This window comes from Felis catus, chromosome C1, assembly GCF_018350175.1.
Source record: "Felis catus isolate Fca126 chromosome C1, F.catus_Fca126_mat1.0, whole genome shotgun sequence".
NCBI lineage: Eukaryota > Metazoa > Chordata > Mammalia > Carnivora > Felidae > Felis > Felis catus.
The window spans coordinates 197,141,737-197,169,054 of NC_058375.1; the positions used below are offsets into that span (position 1 = coordinate 197,141,737).

Consider the following 27,318-nt stretch of genomic DNA (forward strand, 5'->3'; position numbering starts at 1 on the left):
TACACTTTATAAGAAATTCTCAAAATGTAGCATCCAAGATAAAAGTCAGGAGATGGATTTTATCTGCCTCGTTTTTGAATTATACTATCATTCCAATTTAAAAGTTCATTTGAGACTTATCTCATGTATTTCTAGTTAAATTAAATATTAGATAAATATTTCAGTAATTTATTTATTCCATACTGTTTTAACCATAAGAATTTGTGGCATATATAGCAATGTCTTTTGATTTCTTAAATGGAAAAGAATCAAAATTGTCTACTTCACATACTCTTATGCTGTTTTAAATTAACAAAACAAGAACTCAATAAATAAATGAAAATCAGAAAGAAAAAAAATCAGTAATGGCAAACTGAATCTTAACAATTAACTTGGATAGTCAAAGCCAAGTCACACTGAAATTTTAATAGTTCTCAACGAAAATTATTGTTCCCCTATATCTTTGAAACCTAATCTATCATTTCATCAGTTAGTACACACTTATTATAATGGATCTTTCCTGAGGGCTACTTATTCTTAATGACATAGAAATGAGATATACTTCAATTTAAATTGGCACTCCTCTGAAAAGAATAAGAGAAAGCATGCCGACAAATTTCCACCATCTTAATGTTAAATGTATCAATGGTATGTGAAGAATTGCTTATTAGTGTTATAAAGTCTAGTTCCTGGCAATTTCCAGTGTAATTCACTCAGTTAATAACATTTCTAGTGTTCTCCAAACTTATTAATTACACTATAATGCCTAAATACAAAATTTAGAGTAGTTTAGAGAGTGTTATTTACAATAGTCCAAATCAATGTATTCTCTACCAGCCAAAAGTCTAACAATTTTCACACCAGTTTCATATAACAGTCATTTTCTATGAAGAGAGTCTGCCTTTGTTAAAAAAATAAAATCAAAATCTATATCATAATTATAGTTCATAAATAAAAAGATGTGGTTTTCTTCAACTGTTAAAGTATTAAGAAAACAAAAAAAAAACAATGATATTAATTAAGGATAAAAGGAATTAAACATTTTCAAATATACTAAATTAGTAACTTTAAAATGCTTTTGATTAAAATGAATTGTACTTCCCCTAGATTTCTAATTAAGTAAGCTCTAGTTAGAAGATAGTTTCTTATTTAAGAAATTTAAGTGACCTACCACACAGAGCTCATGGCAGCAAACGATTTAGGTAGATTTTAATGTAAGGCAAGCATTACCTGGACAACTGGTATTTGTGGTATTTTTACCTTGAATTAGCTCCCTAATATAATCCTACACAGTTTAGTTTATTACAATTAAGATTATTAAATATTGAATTTCAGTGCAATACAAAAGCTTCAGAGAAACAGCAGTACTTCTACTTTCTTTTATGTAGAGAAACAAGATATGCTACTCTTTTTGCCTATATCTTATTCAAACAGTATTTAATAACTTACTGTGTAAACTCTACTATAGATTCATATTTTGTAACTGTAAGAATACATTCAAAATTCACTCTGCATCTATCCAAAATTGCTATTGGAAAACTTGCACTGACCTTTCAAAATTATAGTGTCTTTCAGCACAGACAGGTGATTTTCCAGTATCTGTAAGTGACACTAATGATATGATATGGAGTCACTGCAACTAGATGCCAAGGGGAGGCAAAGAGTAAATATTTGCCCTGCTTTTAGAAGTAGTGGAGATAAACACACTAAACAGGGAAGTGTGCAGGCACCTGAACTATGTATGTAGGTACCCATAGATTGAACTTCTTCAGAATCATACCAAACATGGTGATAAACCAAAAAAGACAAGATGGATTTGACTTTAAATAATTCTCCATCTTAAGTTAGACATTGTTTTGTCAGCTTGGGCTGCAATTACAAAATATTCTAGGATGGGTGGCTTAAACAACAGACATTGATCTCTCACAGTTTTGGAAGCTGAGAGGTCCAAGATCAAGGTGCTGAGAGATTTGGTTTTGGGTGAGGGCCCTCTGCCTTTAAAAAAAAATGTTTATTTATTATGAGAGAGAGAGAGAGAGAGAGAGAGAGAGAGAGAGAGAGAGAGAGAGAGAGAGAGAGAGAGAATGGGGAAAATGCAGAGAGAGAAGGAGGCAGAGAATTCCAAGCAGGCTCCATGGCGTCAGTGCAGAGCTTGAACCTACAAACCCTGAGATCATGACCTGAGCCGAAATTAAGTCAGACACTTAACTGACTGAGCCACCCAGGCAAGCCAGTGAAAGCCTTCTACTTGACTTTCAGATGGTCTTCTCACTGGGTGCTCACAGGTTCTTTCCTTAGCATATGCACAGGTGGAGGGAGAGGAAGAAAGGGAGCAGGCTCTCTTGTCTCTTCGTCTTCTTATGAGGGTTCCAATCCCATCATGAAAGGACCACTCTCCTGATTTCATCCAAACCTTCCAAAGTCCCCAACTCCAAATGACCATACGTTGGGGGTTGGAGCTCCAACATATGAATTTTGGGGAAGACATAAACATTCAGTTTGCAACATTAATATTACTTGTAATTTTAAGATACTGGGTGTGGGTGCATAAAAACATGTACATGTCAGTGCATGTACAAATATTTGTCTTTAATGCATAGTATTATAATAGTTCCTCTTTTAAAGAGTTGAAATTCATTAATAATTTAATTGATTCACTTACTCATTTTCCAATTTCTCACTTAATTTTCAAGGACTTGCTATGTGTTAGAGGAGTGAAATGCACCTTATTCACTTTTATATAATATGATTTAAGACACATGAATATATTATGCAATCAATCCATACCTAGAACGGAATTAACCAGTGTCCTGTTCTAAAGTTAATTGGACCCAGAATATTGATTATATTTGTGATTTTGTAAAATTTCATGCATTACAACACTATTACTGGCTCTAGTAGGAAAGCTTTTTTGTGTTTTCTACTTTAAAATATAATGTTCACATGGGGCACCCGGGTGGCTCAGTCGGTTAAACATCCAATTTCAGCTCAGGTCATGGTATCATGGTTCATGGGTTCAAGCTCCACATCGGGCTCTGTGCTGACAGCTCAGAGCCTGGAGTCTACTTTGGATTCTGTCTCCCTCTCTCCCTGCCCCTCCCCACCCTCTCAAAAATAAACATTAAAAAGAAAAATTTTAAATGTAAGTTAACTTATTTACACTATTTTGTTCAATATATTTCTTAAATATCAGTTACATTAAAATGGATTTGTCTAAGTGCAAAGTTATAAAAATTATATTGCTGAATACATTATGAAACCTAAAATATCTAGTGAGCTTTCAGAAAAAGTTCTGAGAATATCGGACATTCATGCCTTTTCTTAATTCCTAAACAGATTATCATGACAGATATTTCTATTTTATAACATTCATACCTAAATCCAAATTTCAGAAATATTATATACACTATTCACCAAAAATATAGTCAAGTATATATTCTTATATATTAATGTATCTTGAAAACGGTTTCAAGAAGTAAATACAATATTGCACAATTTAATTTTCCACTTAGAAACTAATGTTTGGTATGTTAGAAATGACAAGCTATGCCCAGCCTACCATTATGCTCAATATAAATGAAATTTAAATCTTAGGGAAATACTTTAATCTCTTGCTTTATAAATATATTTATTAAATTATTTTTAACTCATTTGGCAAGGTCTTATAATTACCTCTTCAAATGTATACATAATGTGCTTTAATTATAGAGAATGGGATCTGTTTGAGTCTTCCCATTCAACAAATCAAAAGTCTCAATTATATCCACAAAGGTCTTTGTCTTCCCAGTCACGGTTTTTGCTTTTTCACTTTAAGCATGCCTTCTTATAGAAGTTCCATTCTGCATCTTACTCAGAAGTACAGTCTCATTATTTCTGAAGTCCTGTTTTAGACTTCTTAATAAACTACTCTTCCAGTATTACAAAGAGCATGATAGGGTAACAATCGGGCTTCCTTCATGGCATACCTCACACTTACTTTCTGAATGGCTCTCTTTCCAGGTAGATGGCAAGCATTATGAGGTCAGGGCATAGTGTATACTTGGCACATGGCACAGTGCCTGGCTCAATAAACGCTTGCTAAAAGAATGGATTGATCATAGCGATATTCTATTATATAATGTTTTGTGTTTGTTTATTTTTAGGGGTCTTTTTGCTTCCTGCAAACGTATATTCTACTCTGAGCTAAGACTTCTAGGTCAAATACTGTTAATATGCTATAAAGATGCACCACACACAAAAACAGACAAATAGACCAATGAAAAAGAATAGAGAACCAATGTAATAGAATAAAACTGGACCCACAAATGTATGGCCAACTAATCTTTGACAAAGCAGGAAAGAGTATCCAATGGAAAAAAGTCTCTTTAGCAAATGGTGCTGGGACAACTGGACAGCAACATGCAAAAGAATGAAACTAGACCACTTTCTTATACCATATACAAAAACAAACTCAAAATGGTTGCCAGACCTAATATAAGACAGGAATCCTTCAAAATCCTAGAGAAAACAGGTAACAACCCCTTTGACCTCAGCCGCAGCAACTTCTTACTAGACATGTCTCTGAAGGTAAGGGAAACAAAAGTTGTCAAAAATTTAAGATAATCTGAGTAAATAAGTATTGAATAGAGCTACTGATATAATATTCATGATACTTAACTCCACAGAGATAATTATGAGGAGAGCAAATAAAAACACAACCCAATTGCAAGCAAATGCAGATGATAAGCATACTAAGAGAAACAATCCTATGGACAGAAAACATATTACAGTCACCACATGCAGTGTTCAACTAAAGTTTTGTAATTTAGCTACTGTCTTTTAGAAAGTGACATCAGAAGGTGCCCAAAGCTGACAGTGTCAATCTGAATCACAGAAGAGGTATCACCTTTGAGGCAAAGAGAGAAGACCATATATAAAGTTCAGCAAGTAGTCAAGAGCTGGTGACCACTGGTAATATTATATTCATCTATACTGGGAAAATGACATACTGATCAATTTCAGTCCACACTGCAAGCAGGAGCATGAAGTAAGTATGGCATGCATGTAACTTATTTTTACCTACATGTGGGATATCTGCCTGTGAGCTTCTGGATTAGTGTACAAATACATATGTGAAAATGATTAATACTAAGTAATTGCTATCTACACAGCATAGGCAAACTAACAATAATTATAATTCTGCACGTGCATCTATTTTTAACATTCTTTAAAATCTGTGCATTTGGTGCTCTCTCTTCTTAGCTTTCGTTTTGTGTATTCAATTTTTTAAAAGGTGATATGCTGGGCAAAGAGAACCTTTGATTAAGGTACATTTTCACTAGGTGTGTACAGACACTTACTTGACCATGTGACTTGAACCACTGATGGGAAGATTTGTCTGTAGTCCTGATTGACTCAATAGTATTTTTTTAATCACCAAAATATATTATTAAAACCTAAATAGCATTTTGGCAGTCTGTGTTTAATCACATAAGATCAAATATTTAAAAATAACAAATTTTAGAATATAATTCATAATTCTTCTCAACTACAACTATTATTAATCATATTTAATTTTTTCCTCATAGTTATTAGATATCTTTTGACAACTCCTCTTTAAATTCCTCCCCACTCCCACTGTCTCCCTGGGTTTCATACAGGCTTTCCTATGATTAAAATGCCTACTTAATTATTGGAACCAAAAAGACAATCTTTTTTTTACTTTCAAACCTATAGATTGGTTATTTATTAAATAAATATTTATTGAAGACTTACTCTCTATCTAGCACTGCCTAGGCTATACAATAATGACTATTCCGGACACTAGAGAGGACACATCAGTGGAATTTTGTGCTATTATTGTTGAGTCTTCTAATTACCCTCCATTCAGCTAAACCACATACATCCACAAGAAATGAGTATAGTGCATCTATGATCATAAAAGCCTGCTCTCCTCCCACTTCCAACCAGAAGGGAACAACTTTTCAAGGCTACATAAAAATAAGAAGGTCCTGTGATATCCTAAAATGTATCTCCACTGTCATGCATCAAATAATATGTATACTCAAACTTGCTACACAAAACAAGTTGATTTGTTACTAGAACAAATCTCTACTGATAGCTGTGCCCTCTACTGATAGTTGTAGCTTACCTAGCCAGATTGCCTTAGGTTAGCACCTAGATTGTTCTGCTGTAGAAGTAGTGCTGCTATGAAACAAACAGTTGAGAAATTCAATATATACTTACAGAAATCACAAATACCTTATTTACTTATGTCCATAATAAAATTTTTACTTGTCTTCAGAACGAAAAATGTAAGCAGAAAGACATTCATCAATTTTTCAATCACTTTATTCTACCAGAGACAGTGACCTATGTTTATTTATGATGTATAGAGAAATAATCCGATAGGTGATAGCTAATGTTAACTATGTACCCATGAAAAAATATTGCCCAGAAATATGAATACAGGCATTCATGGTCACATCTGCCTTTTATATATGATGTTTTAAAGATGTAAGCAGATTTTTTAAAGCTTTCTTGAAAAGGTCATTATAAAATAATTATAATACTAAGTTCAAGAATGCAATTTAGTCTTATAAATCTACCTCATTATTGATCGGCTCAAATCTTCTGAAGTTAAAGAAAATCAATGTTTAATAACCTTTAGTTTGATACTGACATTTACCCATATATTAAAAAAAAATAATTTTATTTACTGATACGGAACAGTCTTCATATTATAGCTTTTAAAGGAAGGTACAACACAGTTTGCAATATGTTATCATTTGTGTGAAAAGGGAATAAGAAAAATATATCTATATATGTGTAATTATATAAAAGTATATTATAGAGTGTCTCAGAAAGGATATCCAAGAAAATAGTAACATTATCATTTCTAGGAACTAAAATTGGGTGGCTGAAAGACAGGGGTGAGGGGAGGACTGTCAAAGAGTGAGTTTTCTTTTGTAACTTTGAGATTTCAACTTTTTTTTTTTTTTAATTTTAGAGGAAGAGAGAGTGAGTGAGCTGAGGAGAGACAATCTTATGCAGGTTCCCTGCTCATTGCAGAGCCTAATGGGGGGCTCAATCCCAGGACTTTGGGATCATGCCTTGAGCCTCGATCAAGAGTCAGATGCTCAACTGACTAAATCACTGAGGCACCCTGAATTTTGAATAATTTGAATGCCTTAACTATTTATTTTTTTAATTTAAATTTAAATTTTATTTATTTTTATTTTTTAGAAAGTACTTTTTTTAAATTTTTTCATGTTTATTTATATCTGAGAGAGAGGGAGAGACAGAGCACAAGGTGGGGAGGAGCAGAGAGAGATAGAGATACAGAATCTGAAGCAGGCTCCAGGCTCTGAGCTGTCAGCACAGAGCCCTAAGTGGGGCTCGAACTCACAAACTGCAAAATCATGACCTGAGCCAAAGTCGGACATTTAACCAACTGAGCCACCCAGGTGCCCCTGAAATTGAAATTCTAAAAAATCTACTGACACATAATGTATACGTATGTATATGTGTGTATGTGTGTGTATCCTTATAAAATGTATCCAATAATCAACATATTATTATAAAGTAATTGCATACTTCTCCCAAAGTACTAGGCAGTTGTTTTCTAAAACAATAACATCAAAAAGCCTCCTCAAAATAAAATACATTTATATTTTAAAAGAAAATTTAATTGCATTTTCATCATAAATATTACAGTATAAAAAGTAATATTGAGTCAGGGAGAAATATTATTCACATCTGAAGAAAACTAAATTTACTAGCAATTCATAACTCCACTTCTCTCTCTTTCTTGGTTACCTATGTATCTCCATCATTTCACTACATATAAATTAATCTGTCAATGAATAACACTTTTAAGATAAGTGTCTGTGTTTCATTTATCCTCTCCTACCATTTTTTTTTATTTTCTTATTTAAATTCGAGCTAACACATATGGTAAAATTGGTGTCAAGTACAGAATTTAGTAATTCATCACTTACATATATCATCCAGTGCTCATCACAAGTGCCCTTCTTAATCCCAATGTAGCCCTTCTTTTTTTTTTTTTTCAATATACGAAATTTATTGTCAAATTGGTTTCCATACAACACCCAGGGCTCATCCCAAAAGGTGCCCTCCTCAATACCCATCACCCACCCTCCCCTCCCTCCCACCCCCCATCAACCCTCAGTTTGTTCTCAGTTTTTAACAGTCTCTTATGCTTTGGCTCTCTCCCACTCTAACCTCTTTTTTTTTTTTCCTTCCTCTCCCCCATGGGTTTCTGTTAAGTTTCTCAGGATCCACATAAGAGTGAAAACATGTGGTATCTGTCTTTCTCTGTATGGCTTATTTCACTTAGCATCACACTCTCCAGTTCCATCCACATTGCTACAAAAGGCCATATTTCATTCTTTCTCATTGTCACGTAGTACTCCATTGTGTATATAAACCACAATTTCTTTATCCATTCATCAGTTGAATGTAGCCCTTCTTAATCCCTTGTCCTCCTCCCTCCATCAACCCTCTGCTTATTCTCTATTGTTAATCTTTCCTAGCATTTTCTTGCTAGTTGATGTCCATCATTTAAACAACAATTTGGAGGAACAGAAAAGTTTATATATTTTTCATTTCTTTGTCCCTGTCCACTAGCTGTCTTAATAATCAAATTCTTGATATGCTGTATAAGTCACCTAATCATGTGAATTATTAGCTCCTCAGTTCAATTATAATCATAAAGTTTTCTTCTGAATCAATTTTCACATATTAAAACATTTATCTTCAGAAATGTTTTGGTGTCAAAAATTACAATCAAAGACTTCATCACCATGTTCATTTATACATTGTCTGAGCTTCTTTATGAAGTATTTTAAACTCTAACAACTTTGGAAATACATTATTTGTCATTGTTCCCCATTTTTAAGTGTGTGACATCACTCTTGCTAGAGGGCTTAAATCAAATCTCAAACTATAATCTCTGATATTGTAGTTACTTGTTGATTACATTTTATTGCCAAATGTATATTAAACTATTTTAAAAATACTGTGGCTATGGCTTGTACAAATTAGTCCTTTTTCATAGTGTATTTTCTTCTAATTATGTATTTCAATGTGTTTTAATATTTTTATTCTGTGGCTGAAACAAAGAAGCTGATATTTTATTAGTCTCTCAAAAAAATCTCATCTCACTCTCTCTGGGTCTCTCTTCCTTTCCCTCTCTCTCCCTCTGTCTTTCTCTTTATGTGACTACACACACACACACACACACACACACACACACACACACACAGGAACTCTGAGGAACTTTTATATTAATGATGAGTATGCAATAAATGTGAGAGTGTGTAACACCACTGATCTATAAGGCAATGTATGTGTGAGTGTGTAATATCCCTGATCTATAAGGCATCTACTGAATGAACTTTGATGATTCTCTAGAAGTAATGAGTTTGTACCACCTATTCACAAACTTTCATGATCACCCCTTTTGAAGCAAAGCCTATATTTTAAAAATACATTGCAGACTGTGAGTGCAGTTTAGGGTCACATAATAGGAGCTAAAAGCTAATTGTCCCACCACCCATAATGTAAACAGGAGACAAAGGTTTCAGGATTATGATAGTCTAGTCAAAAAGTGCTGACAGACTTCAACAGATATAAACAACAGTTAAACACTTTTGCTTTTACATGGGACAATGGTTTTCTGATAAATCTCTATACTTTTGGGTGTTTCAAGTTACAGGATAGTGTATAAAAATGTCTTTTGTATTTATCTACATTACTTAACAGTATCTATTTGTAATAGATACCTGTTTTACATCATTTTAGTGGAGAATCAATTTGTCATTCCATTCCATTTCTAATGCAGTAGTCCAACCCAACCCAGAATGCATTATTGATATGGAAATGAGTGTAATTAGCAGCGTAAATGATCTGTTATTTATGATACAAGTTAAAGCAGTAAATCACCATTGGTTCACTATCATTACTATGCAAATAGAAGAAGGCAGTTAATGGTCCATGTGTTAAAAACAAGCCACTTGCTTGCTAATTTGCAAATGAAAGGCAAGGGTGAGGGTTTAAGGTAGAAATGACAGTTTATCATATTCTCAGTCCTGGTGCATGGACCTAAGAAAACCAACACACAAATAGTTGCACTAGTTTTAAAATCTACCCCCTTTCCATGAGCACTGGGTGTTACATGTAAGTGATGAATCACTGGGTTCTACTCCTGAAACCAACACTACACTGTATGCTAACTAATTTGAATTTAAATATATATATATATATATTTTTTTTTTCCATGGTATCCAGTCTCTCCACTGCTTATTTGGCCTTAAGCCTTCAAATTTATCTTTAGTTTCTTCTAATTTGGACAATAAGTATTGGAATAATTGTGAGTGCTTGTAATTGTTTTGCAGTGTATGGATACTTTTTATGTCAGCTGGGAAAAACACCATAAAAACTTCTATTATGAAATAAAATATCATTGATCATATAATTCACTTCATTTTCCAACAAATATATTTCATTCTCTTGTAAGTAGGTAAACTAGCAATGATTTGAGGACCCAGAGACTAAAAGAAATATTAGTGAGCCTTATTGGAAATTATGCAGTATACCTATAAGAAATTGTCCTTTCTTGCTTGGTCCCTCTTGTTTAATTTTTCAGGGAATGTCAGCTTGTGTGTGGGGGGGGGGAGGGGGCACTAGGTGCAAAGCTGCAAGCTAATGTTTGCCTAGTGAAATGGGAACAAAAGTAGGATGCATGAAAAACTACAGGAGGAAGAGGGACTGAGGGCAATAGCAAATTCTACAAGCTTCATTTGTATGGGTCTGATAATTTTTAAACTACTTGGAAGTCATTTATAACATAAATACAGAACTTAGAACACTAATGCCTTTATGTTGGAAATGCATATGGTAGATAGGATTTCAATCTTACTTAGATAAATCAGCTCTATCTTTGCAACAGTATAAAAATAACTGACAAATCTCTTGTGGAATCTTTATTTTTCATTAAGCTATGGGCTCAAGAATGACTTACAAACTGGGCAAAGTTTTTTAATAAAGGAAATAATATATTTATATACAATATATTTATATTTATATCACTTAAATATATAATATGTATTTAATTTAATATATAAATATTTATATATTTAAACATATTTTTTAATTTATTTTAATTATTAATTTTATTTATTAATTTAATTTTTATTTTAATTTAATTTTTTTTAATTACTTATACACAGTAATTAGACCTGTCTCTTAATTCATGTTTTTAGGAATCAAGTTATCTTTTATAAACACTATATTTTTCTTCCTTTAACTCCAAGGAAATAGCTAGATCATTGGGTTCCCTTAATTCACTGGTTTCCAAAGATAACTCTCTTCTTGGTATTTGCCTTTAAAAACTTTAAAACCATTGAGGAGATTAAACCAGAGGGAGGGTGAAAGGATTTAGGGTGAAGCCCACACATTAGTATCAAGAAGAGAAGAGACAAAAAAAAATACACTAAATCTGGGAGAAGGGAAGTCTCAGGCAATATAGACGGAGTAACCCAAGTCCCCCTCCCAGGCAGCACTTTTAGGAAATGGCCTAGCTACAGGGGACTATTTGCTTATTCCCCAATTTATGAAAGTCCTAGCAACCAAGAGATGGCACAAACAAATTAGGATAATTCAAAGAAAGTTAATATAAAAATTATTCATTTATAAAGTTGTTAGCAGTACAGGGGAATAACAAAGAATAGTGTGGGAATGAGACCAGCTCCTCTGTGCTGGCATCAGCCCCAGGCCCAACAAAACTAAACCAAAGAAGAGAAATATACAGAGCAAGGAAAGTCTCACAGAGTCGGCTTCCTTTGTTGAAGAACACAGATAAAGATCTCACAGGGAGGAAACCAAGGAAACAAATACCCAGCCTCTCCATCCTTTATCACTCTGATTTCCTACTGTAGGTTCCCAAACGGATTAGTGGATAAACTTAAACAAAACCCAGAAAGTAGAGGAGTCCATGAATAATTATCCACCCACATCAGCCTTCCACTGAGTGGAAATGCAGCCAGAATTGTTTAAGTTGTGGAGCCTTACATCTTCCGAGGATCCCATAGGCTTGGGTAGGTGAGCATAGCAGAAATGATGGTCATGTTCTAAAAAAACTAATCGTCCTCTCCCAAAATTTTATAGGACATTTGCCAACATTTACTAAGCTCTTAATCTGCCCCATGCATTATAATAAACACTTTATAAGAATTATCATCCTTCTCCTTTACAATATTTTCAGACAGGCCCTTTTATTACTCTCATTTTATAGAATAGGAAACTGAGGCACAGAGGGATAATTATCTTGTTAAAGAACACAAGATAAAATTACAGTAGTTAGATTCAAATCTGTATGGGTCTGGTTCTGGAGCCTGTTCGCCATATTTAATACTTTGTAATATTTGACTAAAATACACTGACAAATTCCCAGTTGTGGAATGTAATTAAAACAAAATATGAAAATTGTAAATCAATTTAAAACTATTAAGTATAATTTGAGTTAGCAGGTTCTTATAACTAATGACATTAATAGTTTAATAATATTAATAATAGTATCTATCATAACTTGTCTTTGACTCTGTACCATTAATTTGGAGGGGAAGCAAAAGAATGGAATTCATTCACTCATAGAATTGCACCATTGCTCTAAAAAGAGATAAAGAGGAAGGAACCATTTGGGTAAATATACTCATTGGGCAGATTAAATCATCTGCTTTGCTAAAATCTAACAGGTTAAATATATATTTAATGCACTTCCACTAAAAGGAAACTTAATGATTTTGAGGACGTGAAAGGAATTCCACTGAAATATTAAAAACATACTTCTAAGATTCAGTAATTCATAGAAAGCCTTTCTGAAGAACTGTTTTATTCTGTTTTGTTTTGTGTCACATTTCGACTTAATATCAAATGTTTCAGAAATTTAATTTATAATGAAAACAAAAGTAAGTAAGGAGGTAGATGAATGGATGGATGAACAGACAGAGAGACAGGCAGATAGACAGATAAGGCTGTTGTTGAGTGAAGGCAGCTATTTGTTCCATATTACATAAATTTATCTCAAGTTGCTACATGGTTACTGGCCTCAAAGAAAGTCATGCCTATGAAAGAAAGTAGATTCATGTCTGGTATTTATTATGTATCTTGGCTTTAAACTTTAATTTTTTTCTTATATTAATACTTGTGTCTAATACACAGATATAGGATGTGTTTTACCTAAGGGAGAACTGCATTTGCAAAAACTGTGTACATGACATATAACTAGTAGCCATATTTTTAAAATCTATACTTTGTATACATTTAATTGTATTTAGGCCAGAATAGCTTCTTTTTGTTTTTACATAAGACCTACAAATAAAGAGAAATTACTCAAAATGAAGAATCACCTTCTAAAGCCAATTATGTCTCTTTGTAGGTTTTATTTACTTTGTATGCTTTCTAGATACAAAAATTTTCACTTTATGTCATCAATACAAAAAATCAAAGCATTTTATTTTATTATAAACACAAATAATATATGTTAGAATTATTATTTTTGGTCATCAGGATCATAAGTGCCATAAAAATGCTGATGCTTAGTCAGCATTTAATATTTTAAATTAATAATTAATAATAAATTAATAATTAATAAATAATTAATAATTTAATAATTTAATTAATAGCTAATTAATTAGCTATTAATCCTGGTATGTGCATTTTGAGATCCCATCCAACAATCTTATTTAGTGTGAGGCAGCTAAGACAATGACTAACAGAGTAGTTCCTAAAAGGGTTTAATCTTATCTTGACAAAGCAAGAGGGGAAAGGCAGGGAGGGAGCAAGGTGAATAGAAACAGAGATCTCTGAGACACAAAGATTAAGAGACAGGGGCAGAGAGAGAAAGGCAGATAAATAAGGAGACAGAGATTGAAATTGAGGCACTGATTAATGACCTTCTGTCTCCAACTCTGGTCATGTCAGTATAAATGATAGAAGATGTGGTTGCCTGCCCACATTGCCTTTGCTTGGGAGGAACTGTGGGCTTAATTGCTTCTCATACCTTGATGATGTCATCCGGATTTATGGATGTAAATTTATATATTAATGGCTCCCTTTTTGAAAGACCTCTCCCCAGAACTCCAGGCTTATATATCCAGCTGTGTACTTAACATTTTAGGATGTCAGATAGCATAATAAGCATAACATGACAAGGTGAACTCCTGATCTCATGGTCTACACTTCACCCAAACAGCAAATGTCACAATCTCCTTCATCTCACCTCAGTTGATGGCAATTCTATCCTACCACCTCCTCAGATAAAAATTCTTGAAATTATCTTGTATTCCTCTTTTGCTTTGAAATCCTGCACCCTGTTTCTCAGTAACCCTCCAGATTCTCTACCTTTAAGGTGTATCCAGAATCCCACTCCTCATTTCCATTGCAACTACTCTCAACAAAGTCAACACAATCTCTCACCTGGATTATTGCCCTTGACCTCCTTCAGTCTATTCTCAACCAAAGAGCCAGAGTACGGAAAATATGTCAAATCAGGTCACCCAACTTTTCAGAACTGAACAATAACTTTTCATATGCCTAAAAATTAAATCCATAGTCTATTACATGCCTTCCTACCCCTGCTGTCTCCATAACCCCACCTCTAATGACGTTTGCATTTTTAAAAATAAGTTTATTTTCAGAGAGAGAGTGCACACAAGCAGGGTAAGGGGAAAGGGAAAGGGAGAGAAAGAAAGATCCCAAGCAGGCTCTGCACTGCCAACACATAGCCCGACATGGGGCACAATCTCATGGGCCGTGAGATCACAACCTGAGCTGAAATCAAGAGCCAGATGCTTAACTGACTGAGCCACCCAGGCACCCCATTGCTTGCATATTCTTACCCACCATACACACAGTTCTTACTACCTCCTTTAACACAGCCAACACAGGGCCTTTGCACTTGCTGTTCTACTAGCCTGCACCAAGATTTACCATCTTCTTTACTTCCCTCTGATCTTTGCTCAAATGCTACTTTTTCAGCAAGTCTTTCCCTGACAAACTTATGTAAAATTACAATTTCAATGTTCCAACATTCATTGCTTTTTTTAATTTATTATTCTCTGTAACATCTATCATCTAGTGTCTCATATATTTTATTTTGTCTCCTTTGATTCTAATAATTCAATGATTTTGTCAAGTTCATTTATTTAAGAGAAAGAGAGTAGGGAAGGGGCTAGGAGAGGGAGAGAGAGAATCCCAAGCAGGCTTTGTGCTGTCAGTGCAGAGCTTAAACTGAGGCTCAATCTCATGAACCTGAGCTGAAATCAAGAGTCTGACACTCAACCGACTGAGCCATCCAGGTGCCCCAAGGATTTTTCGCTGTTTTATCCATGACTAATTTCTGATGGTTGAACTTAATAAAAAATCATGGAAAGACAACACTTTACTGTCTTGTAGTAATTGAGGAAATCTGTTTATTTTGATCTTCCCCTCTCTGTCAGTATCACCCTGAGGGATGGCTTTCCCTAAAAGGAGGTGAAATAAAATATCCAATGGCCTTCCCTCCACCGCAGGAGCCATTGAGGAACCATGGCTCTGCACTTACCCTATGGCTGTGGGCCTCAAGGAGTGCCAGAAGGTAACCAAGAACATGAGCAAGATTAGGCACAGCCTCCACTGTGGGCACCTTACCAAGCATACCAAGTTTGTGGGGGACATGATCCAAGAGGTGTGTGGCTTCACTCCCTACGAGCAGGAGAGCTATGGAGCTGCTCAAAGTCTCCAAGGACAAGCTCGTTCTCAAGTTCATCAAGAAAAGGGTGGGGACACATCCACACCAAGAGGAAGAGAGAGGAGCTGAGCAATGTCCTTGCAGCCATGCGGAAAGCAGCAGCCAAGAAGGACTGAGCCCCTCTGCTCTCTATGTAATAAAGCCTTTTTGGAAAAAATAAAAAATCCAATGGCCTTAATGTTTATGCTTATTAAGAAATACAAATAGAGGGGCACCTGGGTAGCTCAGTCCATTAAGCATCTGACTTCAGCTCAGGTCATGATCTCATGGTCTGCGTCAGGCTCTGTGTTGTCAGCTCAGAGGCTGGAGCCTGCTTGCAATTCTGTGTTGCCGTCTCTCTCTGCCCTTCCCCTGCTCATGCTCTGCCTCTCTCTCTCTCTCTCTCTCTCTCTCTCTCTCTCTCTCTCTCTCTCTCTCTCTAACAATAATGTTAAAAAATTAAAAGAAAAAAGAAATACAAACAGAAGTGTATTATTAACAAAGCTATTTTAGACCATAATTTTCAATGTGTTTCCCCAATGTGTAACCTTAAAAAAGTAACACACAATTTTATGTTTCTGTGTAATTCACTGCTACTTGCTATTTGCTCTTCAGTTACTTTTAATATGATTAAATAGTAAGTAACCAGGATCATGCCGCTGTACAACTTGTGTACCCAACTATGATTCCTAGGCTATCTCTAATCATTTAATGGGTGCTCTCTCTACATACAATACTATTGGAGATGTCCCCTCATGAGTACTAAATAATTTGGCTTCTATAAATATAGCCTTAAATTTTATAATTTAAAGGCAAAATTAGACTTCACTATTTCTAAATGTCACCAATAATAATAATTAGCAGTTACATTAACTTACTGAGAATTAGTTGATAAGGATCCAATTAGATTTTTAAATCATCATTGCAAATTATTGAGCTGTATTTTCAAGAAACATATTTTACATCATTAACAACCCATAGCAGTTTGAAGGGCAACATTTTTTTTAAGAATGACCTCTGAGAGACCTACTTTTAGTTAGTCTGTTCACTGAAGAATAACTCCTGTAATTAACGTGCCTCATCTCTTTCCTGAGATATTCAAATGGGCAGTGAGAAAGAGAATGATGGCTATAAACACCATGATCATCTCTAAACCTAAGAATGCACTACTGTCCTCATATATTACACAGCATTGATTATGTGGTAGAAAAGTTAGTTATAACACATGTGCACCTAATGTTATAGTATAAAGAGTTAGATTCTGTATATTCTCAAAGCATAATATTTTATAAACTTTATACTGCAGGAGATAAATGACATCACTTGTTGATAAGCAGGCTTCATATAATTAACATTTTCTAAAATACTTTATAAAATTCCACCAATTGGAATTTTCATGCTGGGTATTGTTATTCAAGCTCCAGTTTGCATCCATTACCAGTGTATAAATTCATGTGGAAGCTATATGAAGTCAAGTAAAGCTTTCTTTTTAGCTTCCTGTTAAATGTAGAACATTTTTTCCTATGTATGTATGTATGTATGTATGTATGTATGTATGTATGTGTATATATACATTTTTTAACTTGAGAAGACACTGAGGTAAATTTAACAATTCTCACTCCTGCTAGAAATTATACATGATTTCTGAAAAGGCTAACATGTTCAACCACTTGTGTTTTTATAGAAAAATGTATCTACACATTTTAAAACTGGCAAACTACAAAATGTTGTAAATTGTATCTCTTCTTAATACACATTTCAGACTATTTATTCTTCAGTTCACACACCAGGCCCTCAACAAGAAAAACTGACCTAAGAAAGAAAAAAAAAGTCCTTGACAGAAATCCTTTCCTAGAAGAATTCTGATCCACATACAAAATTACTGGCAATGAAGAACACATATATATCTTGGAATGTTAGAAAATATCATTTATTATTTCCCGGTTCTATAGTAAGTCAACAGGAAGACACAAATATTCAAGATGACAAATCAAACCCATTGAAATCCCTGTACTCTGGAGTGATGAATGAATTATATGGGATGCTAGTATGCATTCCAAACTCAAAGCCTGTGTTTACTGATGATTTTGTCATGCGCTCTACCAGAGTCATTACATGAAAGAGGAATGCCCAAAGAGATACTTTAAATTTGAGAATTATTTTTCTCTGCTCAGCCGTTAAACAACCTCTCAGAAAACCAATAATTCACAAAGTGAAATTAAGCAAGGTGACTCAATTAGGTAGTTTTATGTTCCAGTTCCTGTACATGCTTTTAAAATGCATGTTAAAAATCATTTTACGTCTTAGTAGTCAGCAAGAGAATAACCAATCCACAATGGAATTTCGTGGTGTGGATTCATGGTAATGTAATCTGAATTGTGCCTTCTGGAGTTCCAGGGATCACTGACAGTTAAATCACAGTGGCTATGATGAATTCTGAAATCTCATGACTTCATGAATACAAATGTGATTTCATGTGACCGACAGGTCTTTGAATTTGAGAGGTACTAGAAAAAGAGATATAATCAAATGACAATATTTTATCCCTAAAGTTCTTATATGATGCTTACAGGAACTACAGAGTTTCTTTCACACTTCAGAATACTGGGGATTGAGAAAAAGTTATCTTTTCTTCTCTCATTATATATTTGGAATATCTACCAGAAGGATTATAGAAGATAAAGATGCTCCTGGCACAGAATCTTTGGGGCTGTAGGAGTGTGGATGGAGAGTCTGTGGAAAAAATAACCACACTATTTTTATAACTTGGAATCAATGGAGCCAAGGGAGGGACCTTACCCATATGCATATACACATAGACACATTGACCTTATGAAACTTTACATTCTCAAAGGGAATTCTGAATCTTTGTCTTGTGGTAGTGCCAAGGCTAGTTTTAAAAATTAAAACATGTCCTATCTTAATTTGCCAGAATTAACTCTTTTTGTAATCTCATTATGGATACAGAACCAAAACACCAAGGTCTACACACTTCTGCTATGTCGATAATTCCGATTACAACCAAGAAAATAAATGTAAAATGTGTGCAGCTAATTGTAATCCACTTGCTGGAGAAACAAAAAAAAATTAAAAAATATCAAGAATTGTAATGCTTTAGATTTTCCATCTTCTATCCATTTTCAGAAGACAACATTCAAGAGGAAAAACTGATACAAACTCCAGACTTTTCCACTTAGTAGAAGCATATTTATCAAATAACTGAAATAAGTTTCTAAGTCTCACAAGACACAAAAACCAAAAGCAAAAACAAAAATAAAACAAAAAACCAAAAATCTAAGACCTTACGATTTGAAATCATGGAATGACCAGAGCAAACTATGAACAATATAATGTTGATGATCCTCCTGGCACCTTCTTGTTTTCAGGTACGATCTACTAGTGTTCTACCTAATCCCAGTGTTGGTGGGATAGTGGTTAGCATAGCTGCCTTCCACCTAATCCCTGAATGAAAACTTCCCTTTCTGGATGACCCATTACCACCAAAGATCTCTGATCTCCATATACATATGTATGTATATATACATATGTGTGTGTGTGTGTGTGTGTGTGTGTGTGTGTACACACACACACACACACACACATTTTTTTGTTTGTTTGTTTGTTTTTTGTTTTTTGTTTTTTTTACTCTTGGGCAACACTTACATAGGCAGGGGAAATTTTGCAGTATAAGCATCTGTTTATGTCAAATACACAACAATGTTGCCTTTCTCTGGGATTCTAAATTGGTAATATCAAAAAACCTCCTTCTTTGAATCTAGAAAAGCTAATATAAATTCCTATTAATATTTCCATTATGGGAAAATGTAATAAATAAATGAAGGACATAATTATAAGAAATCTATACTTGTAAGAATGATAACATGCATAAAACTAATAATAAAAGATTTATTAAGCACATACTCAATTCTAGGCTCTAGACAAAATGTCCATACGTTTCCTCATTTACTCACATTTACCCCTAGGACAGATATTAATATTATTTAGATAAGAAAACATAGTCTTAAAAGTCCACCTGGCTCAAGCTCCAGAGCTAGGCTTTGATCTTGTGCCTCTCTGATCCCAAAGTCACGGCTCCTAACAACTACACTGCACAACTATGAATTTATGTTTAAATATACTAGAAAAAGAAAAAAATAATTCTCTGTTGGTACGTTCCAGAAAGTTCCCAGATATGTTAGGGCCTAGAAATGATTTTCTCTTGAGAATCTTGCTCAATGAATAGGAAATTCAATACATAGCTCAAGACAACAAAGTAATTATAATCATAAAAGCAGGGAGAAGATGTGCCATAAAAATTTGTCAATCATCGTATATAATATAGAGAAGCCCAGAAATTGATGAATAAATTAGTACACATAATCTCTAGAAAGGGTTTCTACTCAACACTAGCAGCAATATAAACAGACCATGGTAGATAAAAAAAAAAAATGCAGAAAAAGCAATCACTAAGACCTTAAAAACAAACTGAATCAGTTCATTTAGAAATTAAAAAGTTTACATCAGTTATACATCATATATTGAAAGAAATAAATATAACATCATTCTATAAATAAAATTTTCAAAGCCACATTATCTCCAAGGAGCCATAGCTGACATCCACCAAATATGATAAGAAAATATATTACAGCAATTAAAAGATTCAGCCAGCTTACATTGATAGGGGAATCTATCTCCAGGAGAAATGCACTAATACTGCCTCAAGAGAAAAAAAAAATGAATAAAAGAAATAGCTACTAAGTAGCAATGTGACCTTGTGTCAACCACTCAGATTTTCATTTCTCTCTGGGCCTCCTTTCCTCTACATCTTATTCAAGTTTTAAATACCACAGTTTTATAGAATATTATTTGCTTTTTTTGACACATAGGGAGAAAATGTGTAAGTGAATTTTATCTATTCAGCTCAAATAAGAATAAAAGTTAAGGCCGACTCAAGAAGAGCCAAACTATATTTGTTAAAGTAACAATGCCACAAACATAGTTGGAATGGCCAAACCTTTCTCGAACAAAAGAGGCTTTAACCCATTAAGACTTAAAATAGACAATCTAAATGTCTCATCATTAATGACAGTAGGCAAAGAATAGACACATGCAAAACACCAGAGATAAGAGTAGGTTGGAGGTCATTTAAATCAGAGGTTATAAGTACAAGCATTAGAATAAGGCTAGAGATCCCAGGTTCCTGTAAAAACTAGAGACCAGATGTGAAGAAAATCATATGATCTCATGGTAAGATTAATTGTTAACAATAAGGAGATCTATAGAAACCAAGCAAAGAGCAGAAGATTTATCATTGTTGGGCAGTCTACTGGAGTTTTCCTCAAGCTCCCTGGACAGCATTTCCCTTACTTCAGCTACTTTCATTGTTTGAGGATTACAAATCAAAGGTAATATTATTATCATATAGTAGTTTATACAAGAATTTTTAAATTCTAAGATCTGTGATAACTAATATTCTGTTCTCTATTATATTATAAATAGAAGGTTCTCAGAGATGATAAACCTTTTAAACTGGGTTCTTTATATACTCTAAGTTCTGATATACAGAACACTTAAGAAAACCAGGGAAGTTGGTCAAAAGTAAGATTTTAGGAGAAACTCATCCTCTCTAAGTGTGATCCCTCCTGCTAAAAAGTCCAAAGTATTCCCTATTGTCTACGCCATAGAATAATGTTCAAATGCCTGTGAAGGTCACAAAGGCTCACTAAAATCTGGTTGGTGTCTACCTGTTAGGCCCGATTCTCTAGCCAATTCTGCCTTGCCCTTCGTGTCTTAGAAATACCATACTATGTATAGTCTTGGGCCCATTAACATTCTATTTCTTGCCTCCATGCCTTTTCTTCTGTAGTTCTTACTGAAAAATGTCATCTTCCTCTTCATCTGATTATTTTATTTATCCTTTAAAACTTACCTAAAATATCAACTTCTTCAGGAAGTAACCTTGGTATTTTACCACCATGATTCCCTGTTTATTAGTGGACCAACCTTTTCGCTAACTCCGCTTATACAATATTCTAGGCATAAACTTAGCACTATACTCCATATTATTTTATGAATACCTATTTGCCCCCTTTAGAGTTTTATGTCTATGAGGCCAACACTGAAGCGACTGCTATATTCTTCTAGAATGGAGTTCACAATTCAGAAAGCACCCAACAGGTAAATTTAATACACTTAAAGTCTACTTTAATGTATACAAGGACCAATAAGGTGTCGCATGGTGTACTGGGGGAAAATGGGTTTTGGAGCCAGATTTAGGTTCTACTGCTAACTCTATTACTTACTTATATAAACTTTGGTACGTGTGTAACCATTTTCAGCTGTTTTCACACCCATAAATATAGGAGAAAACTTCCACTACCACTGGGTTGTAAGATGTTATATAAAAAGCAACTGGCAAAATGTCTACTGAACAAATCTTATTGATCACGTCCGTTCAGCTGTAAGCTCCTAGAAGATAAGGGATGGTGACTTGTAATTCTTTAACATATTCAACAGTTACCAAGCACAGTGTGTGTAATATGTGTACTTGATATATTTTTGAATGAATAAACACATATATAAAATAATTAGTAAATTGTGTATCTATAATTTCAAGCTCTTAAAAAACAACATTTTCTAATTAGAATTGACTAGAAAAAATGTTAAATAGTTCTTAGTAAAATTAATTATGACATAGTTGAAAGAAAGCCTTAAAGTTATTAAATAAATGAAACACCTTCTTGCTTAACATAGGCTTTCCCAGAAACTCCTCACGTGGACTTCTATTCCTTATCCTATGTTAAGACGCTTATTACTATATAATGCGAAAACCAAAAGGGCTGTAGGTTCGTAGACCTGTTCATTAAAAAACATGTAAGTGGAAGATACCACCTACAAGCCTTTTATTCTGTTTTGCTTCACTGTGCCTCACAGCTATTGTGATGCTATAAATTGAGGGTGTGTGGCAAGCCTGTGCTGCACAAATCTGTTGGTGCCATTTGTCCAAAAGGATTTACTCATTTCATGACTCTGTGTCACATTTTGGTAATTCTCACAATATTTTAAACTTTTTACATTATCATTACACTTGTTATGGCCATCTGTGATCAACGATTACAATTTGCTGAAAACTCAGATGATGGTTAGAATTTTTTAGAAATAAAGTATTTTAATTAAATATGTATTTTTAAAGACATAATGCTATTGTACATTTAATGGGTTACAGTATACTATAAGCATAACTTTTATATGCACTGGGAAACTAACAAAATCATTTGATTCATTTTACTGGGATATCCTCTTGATGGCAATGGTCTGGAACCAAACCCACATTCTCTCTGAGGTGCCTGTAACTTCAACATCTTAGGTATTTTCTCCCTCAGTGTTTGTCCATTTACATACATGATTTTAGTATCCTGGAGTTCCATTTATTTTTTTCATATCAAATTTATTTTCTATATTTATGTGCAATTTTCTCAAAAATTTTATCTTAAAGGCTACAAAATACTACATTAAGGTGACATACCATATTATTCAGTCATTTCCCTGTCAGCAGATATTTCATAAGTAATAATGCAATGAATATAAAGTATTCATTATGAACCACCTTTCTATGGAGGACAAAAATTCCTGCCTTCTGTTCCATGTAATTTTCTTTAGGAAAGAGAGAATGTTAGCCATAGTTTTGCTAACACTTAATGCACTTCTGCTGTACACTTCTTTGCTGTTTTAAAAAGCAGAATATAATTCAATATGGAATTAAGATTACTTATTAATCACCCTATAACTGCTTCAATCATTTTTGTCATGTTTTAAATCACATTTAAACAACAAAAATTAAAAACACACAATGATTCTCTTACAGGATGCAGTTGTGAAACTTTTCTGGAAATAGCATATTTTGGCAAGCAAACTAATCAAATAGACATTTTACATTTAGTATATTTAGAAATTTACAAGTCATAGTATTGTAAAAAAAAAAATGGAATGGCTACATTTAATGAATTCCTACTCTATTGCAAGTGTCTTATATTGACTACTACCAATGCTTACCTGGTCTTGCAAGGCAGTTAACATCCCCGTATCATACATAATACATGAAGTTCAATTCTCTCCAAAATAAATACAAATAAATAAATATTAAAAATGAAGAGAAAAATCATTATTTACAGTTATGATCATCCACATATAAAAATCCTAGATATTAAATAAGAAAACTATTAGAACTAATACAATTTTTCAGTATATTTGCCAGAAAAAATATAAATATGCAAAAATCAATAGATTTCCATTTCCAAAGTAAGAAATAAAAATCATATTCATAATAATATAGTCACAGACTTCCCAGCAATAAGCTGAAAGGAGAAAAACTCATACAAATAAATCTATAAAGTTTACTGAATGAATAGAAGCAGACCTGAATAAACAGAACATCCAACTTCTAAATACAATATTGTAAACATGTCAGTTATCCTCCTGTCTAATCTGAACATTTAATGTATTTGCCATCAAAATCGTAATTTTGGTGAGGTGGTAGTTTTGAGAGGAGATAAAATTTGGGGGATTGATAGTACCATCAAACCAGAAAAACAACTGCACAAGAACAGTCATTAAATTTTTGAAAAGTTAAACATGGTGATACTGATTCCAAAACAGACACATAGGATAAAGAAGCAGGAGAGAGAATCCAGAAACAGATTTGTGTATATGTGAGAATTAAACGTGTTAACTGTAGCATTTCAAAGCACTGGGAAATGGTGGAATCTGCAAAAAATTCTGTTATAAAAACTCAATGTCCATTTGATAATCAGAGAAATCACCTAACAAACCCAGGGTCAAATAGCTAGAAAGTAAGTAGACACAAGATTTGAAATGTAAAGAATATACTTCCAGTACTGTCCTTTGTTATTTCTCGAAGTCGGCCTTAGCTACCTTACACAAGTTCTTGCTGAAATAGGGGGTTCATTTTTTCAGATGAGTAAAATGAAGCCAGAATAGGTAAAAGACTACCTAAAGGTTACCCTACTAGTGGTGGTGATGCTAGAACAACATCTTGAATTCCTAGCTCATCCACACTCAATTAAATATTTGGCCTCACTTCTAAATTTGCCATGTGTTTCTAGCTCTAATATCCAGAGTTTTCCATTACTTGATCTTTTTTGAGAATTCCAGCTATGATCTGGATAAAAATGTGCCATCCTCAAAAACTGTAAGGCATTTACGGGCAGTGAGTTCATGGATTTTAAGATCGTTCCCTTCAAAATACTTCCCATTTAGATCACTAGGGTATGAACTTTTGCTTCAGTCCTTTAATTTAAAATTGTTCTCCACTGTTAAAATGCACTATTTCTTAGAGCATAAACCTTGCACAATATTGGTCACTTATGATTGTGAAGTAAACAATAACGTGATGTAGGAGGAGAATGTTTTTTGTCTTAATGAGAATAATCAGGAAAGGTGCCTTTTTTTTTCTTTTTAGAAAAGGCCTTCTTGAGGAGCTGATATTACAGTTTATTCTAACAAGATTCAGATAGCCATTCCAAGATCTGAAGAAAGAAGGTTCAAGAATATAAATAAATATGCAACTATAAAAGCCCTGGGATTAATGAAGAATAAGGTTATTTCAAATTTGAAGGACAAAAAAAAAGTTAGTATAATAGTGTGGTGAACTTCCCATGGGGAGATGCACTAGAATACAATACTATCAGAGAGGTAGTTAAGGACTGGATCATCTGGTGCCGTGTAGATTATGACAATGAGTTTGCAACTTATATAAAATCTCAAGGGAAATCAGAGAGGATCCATGCGAGCCATAATTAAGAGAAATATAATGACAACGCCATTTCTAACTTCTCCAAAGACAAGAGGGTATCCTATGGTAGACAGGGTAGATGAAAACCTAGCTTATCCTTCATTTGCAAGAAGAGACTCAGCAGACTTAGGCTTCATGTACTTCACCAGCTTTCTAAATTCTGGCAGTTTTATATTCGAGTAAATATGGTGTAAAGTTAGCCAAACCTGAAGTACAAATATTGAATGGAACTGAGAAATAATATGTCTAAACCACATGTCTCTACCTAACCTATTTAAAGAGTCATTATGAGTTAATAGGAGAAAATAGTGTGATCAATTGTTTCATTGGGGAAGGAAGTCAATACAAAAGAAAGTGAACTAATTGGTATCAAATTTTTCAAAAGGTAAAATAGTAGATTCCACCTGAAGTTTCTAGATATTTCCTCTAATTTTTTTCTTCAAAGATCTACTCTTTATCCTTTTAAAGTCTGGGACTTAGTAAGATAATGAAGACTATTAATTACATTTCCCTAGAAACATTGTCAAGATATCCCCTGTCTTTTCATTACTGGCTATTCTTTATACCAAATAAAATGTTTCCATAAACATTATCTTTGAATTTCCTTAAAAATCATTGTGTCCCTCATGAACACCCTGCCTCTCATTTGTATACATTTAATCCAACTTTTAAAGAAGGAATAAAAACAATAAGCACTATACAAAGGTTGAAGAGTTATAAAATAAGAAAATATACGGAAATTTTAATACACAATCCAGTAATGAGCCAATATAAGTAAAAGCTAATTTTCTGTCACTTACATAGTTCACTAACAATCCAACGCTTCAGAAAACGCATGTGCACACACACACACACGCACGCACACACATTTTCAACACGTATGTATGTGTTCCACAATGCTTATGCTGGTTGCAAATGTTTATTTCTTCCACACTGGCTTTTAGACTGCCAAAAATCTTACACTGTGTCTTAATTATTTTCATATGCTTATCTGAGATCTTTTATTTTTTTTTTACATTTATTTATTTTTGAGAGACAGAGCACAAGTGGAGGGGGAGGAGCAGAGACAGAATGAGACACAGAATCCAAAGCAGGCTCGAACAAATCGAAGCAGGGCTCGAACTCACAACCCATGAGATAATGACCTGAGCCAAAGCCAGACACTTAACCGACTGAGCCACCCAGGTGCCCCTTATCTGAGGTCTTTCAAACAAAAAGTGTTTCAGAAATTGTTATTAAATTGAATAAAATCACACTATTATTTGCCATGAAGCAGAATTCAATATTACATAGAGTCTGGTGTTAAGCTGTCTTGTTTTAAACCAAAATCCAGTAGCTTAAGAGGTACTAGTAACTGAATTATTCTAAAGATTCCATCATGAGAAAGTTTAATTTAAAGTATGTCCCCTTTATCATGATCTCTAAGATAATATTATTGTGATGTTATGGTTTGCAGGCACACTTATAAGGCATACTTGATGCAATATTTACTAACAATTTTAATGCATGTGTCAAGATTAAATCTTTCTTCCTGTTGTTTTGTGTATGAACAAAAGAGTTGACTTCTAAGGGAGAAGACAGGATGAGATATGGATATAAACGGATTACTGTAATATACCACAAATAAATGCCAATATCATTAAAAAACTGAACTGTTTCTAAACAACTATTAAAAGATTAATTTTGAGCTTACATTGCTAATCATACAAGATGTTACAGTGTGCCACTTTTTGTTGTTGTTGTTGTTGTTAGCAGAAAG

At 33.8% G+C, this 27,318-nt stretch overlaps 1 protein-coding gene and 1 pseudogene across 6 annotated transcripts in view; one reads left to right on the plus strand and one right to left on the minus strand.

Moving 5' to 3' along the window:
* Window positions 1-27,318, minus strand: part of ERBB4 (erb-b2 receptor tyrosine kinase 4) — a 1,138,707-nt gene that overhangs the window by 1,018,986 nt on the left and 92,403 nt on the right. The gene's annotated exons all lie outside the window — the stretch shown is intronic.
* Window positions 585-15,885, plus strand: LOC102902202 (annotated as a pseudogene).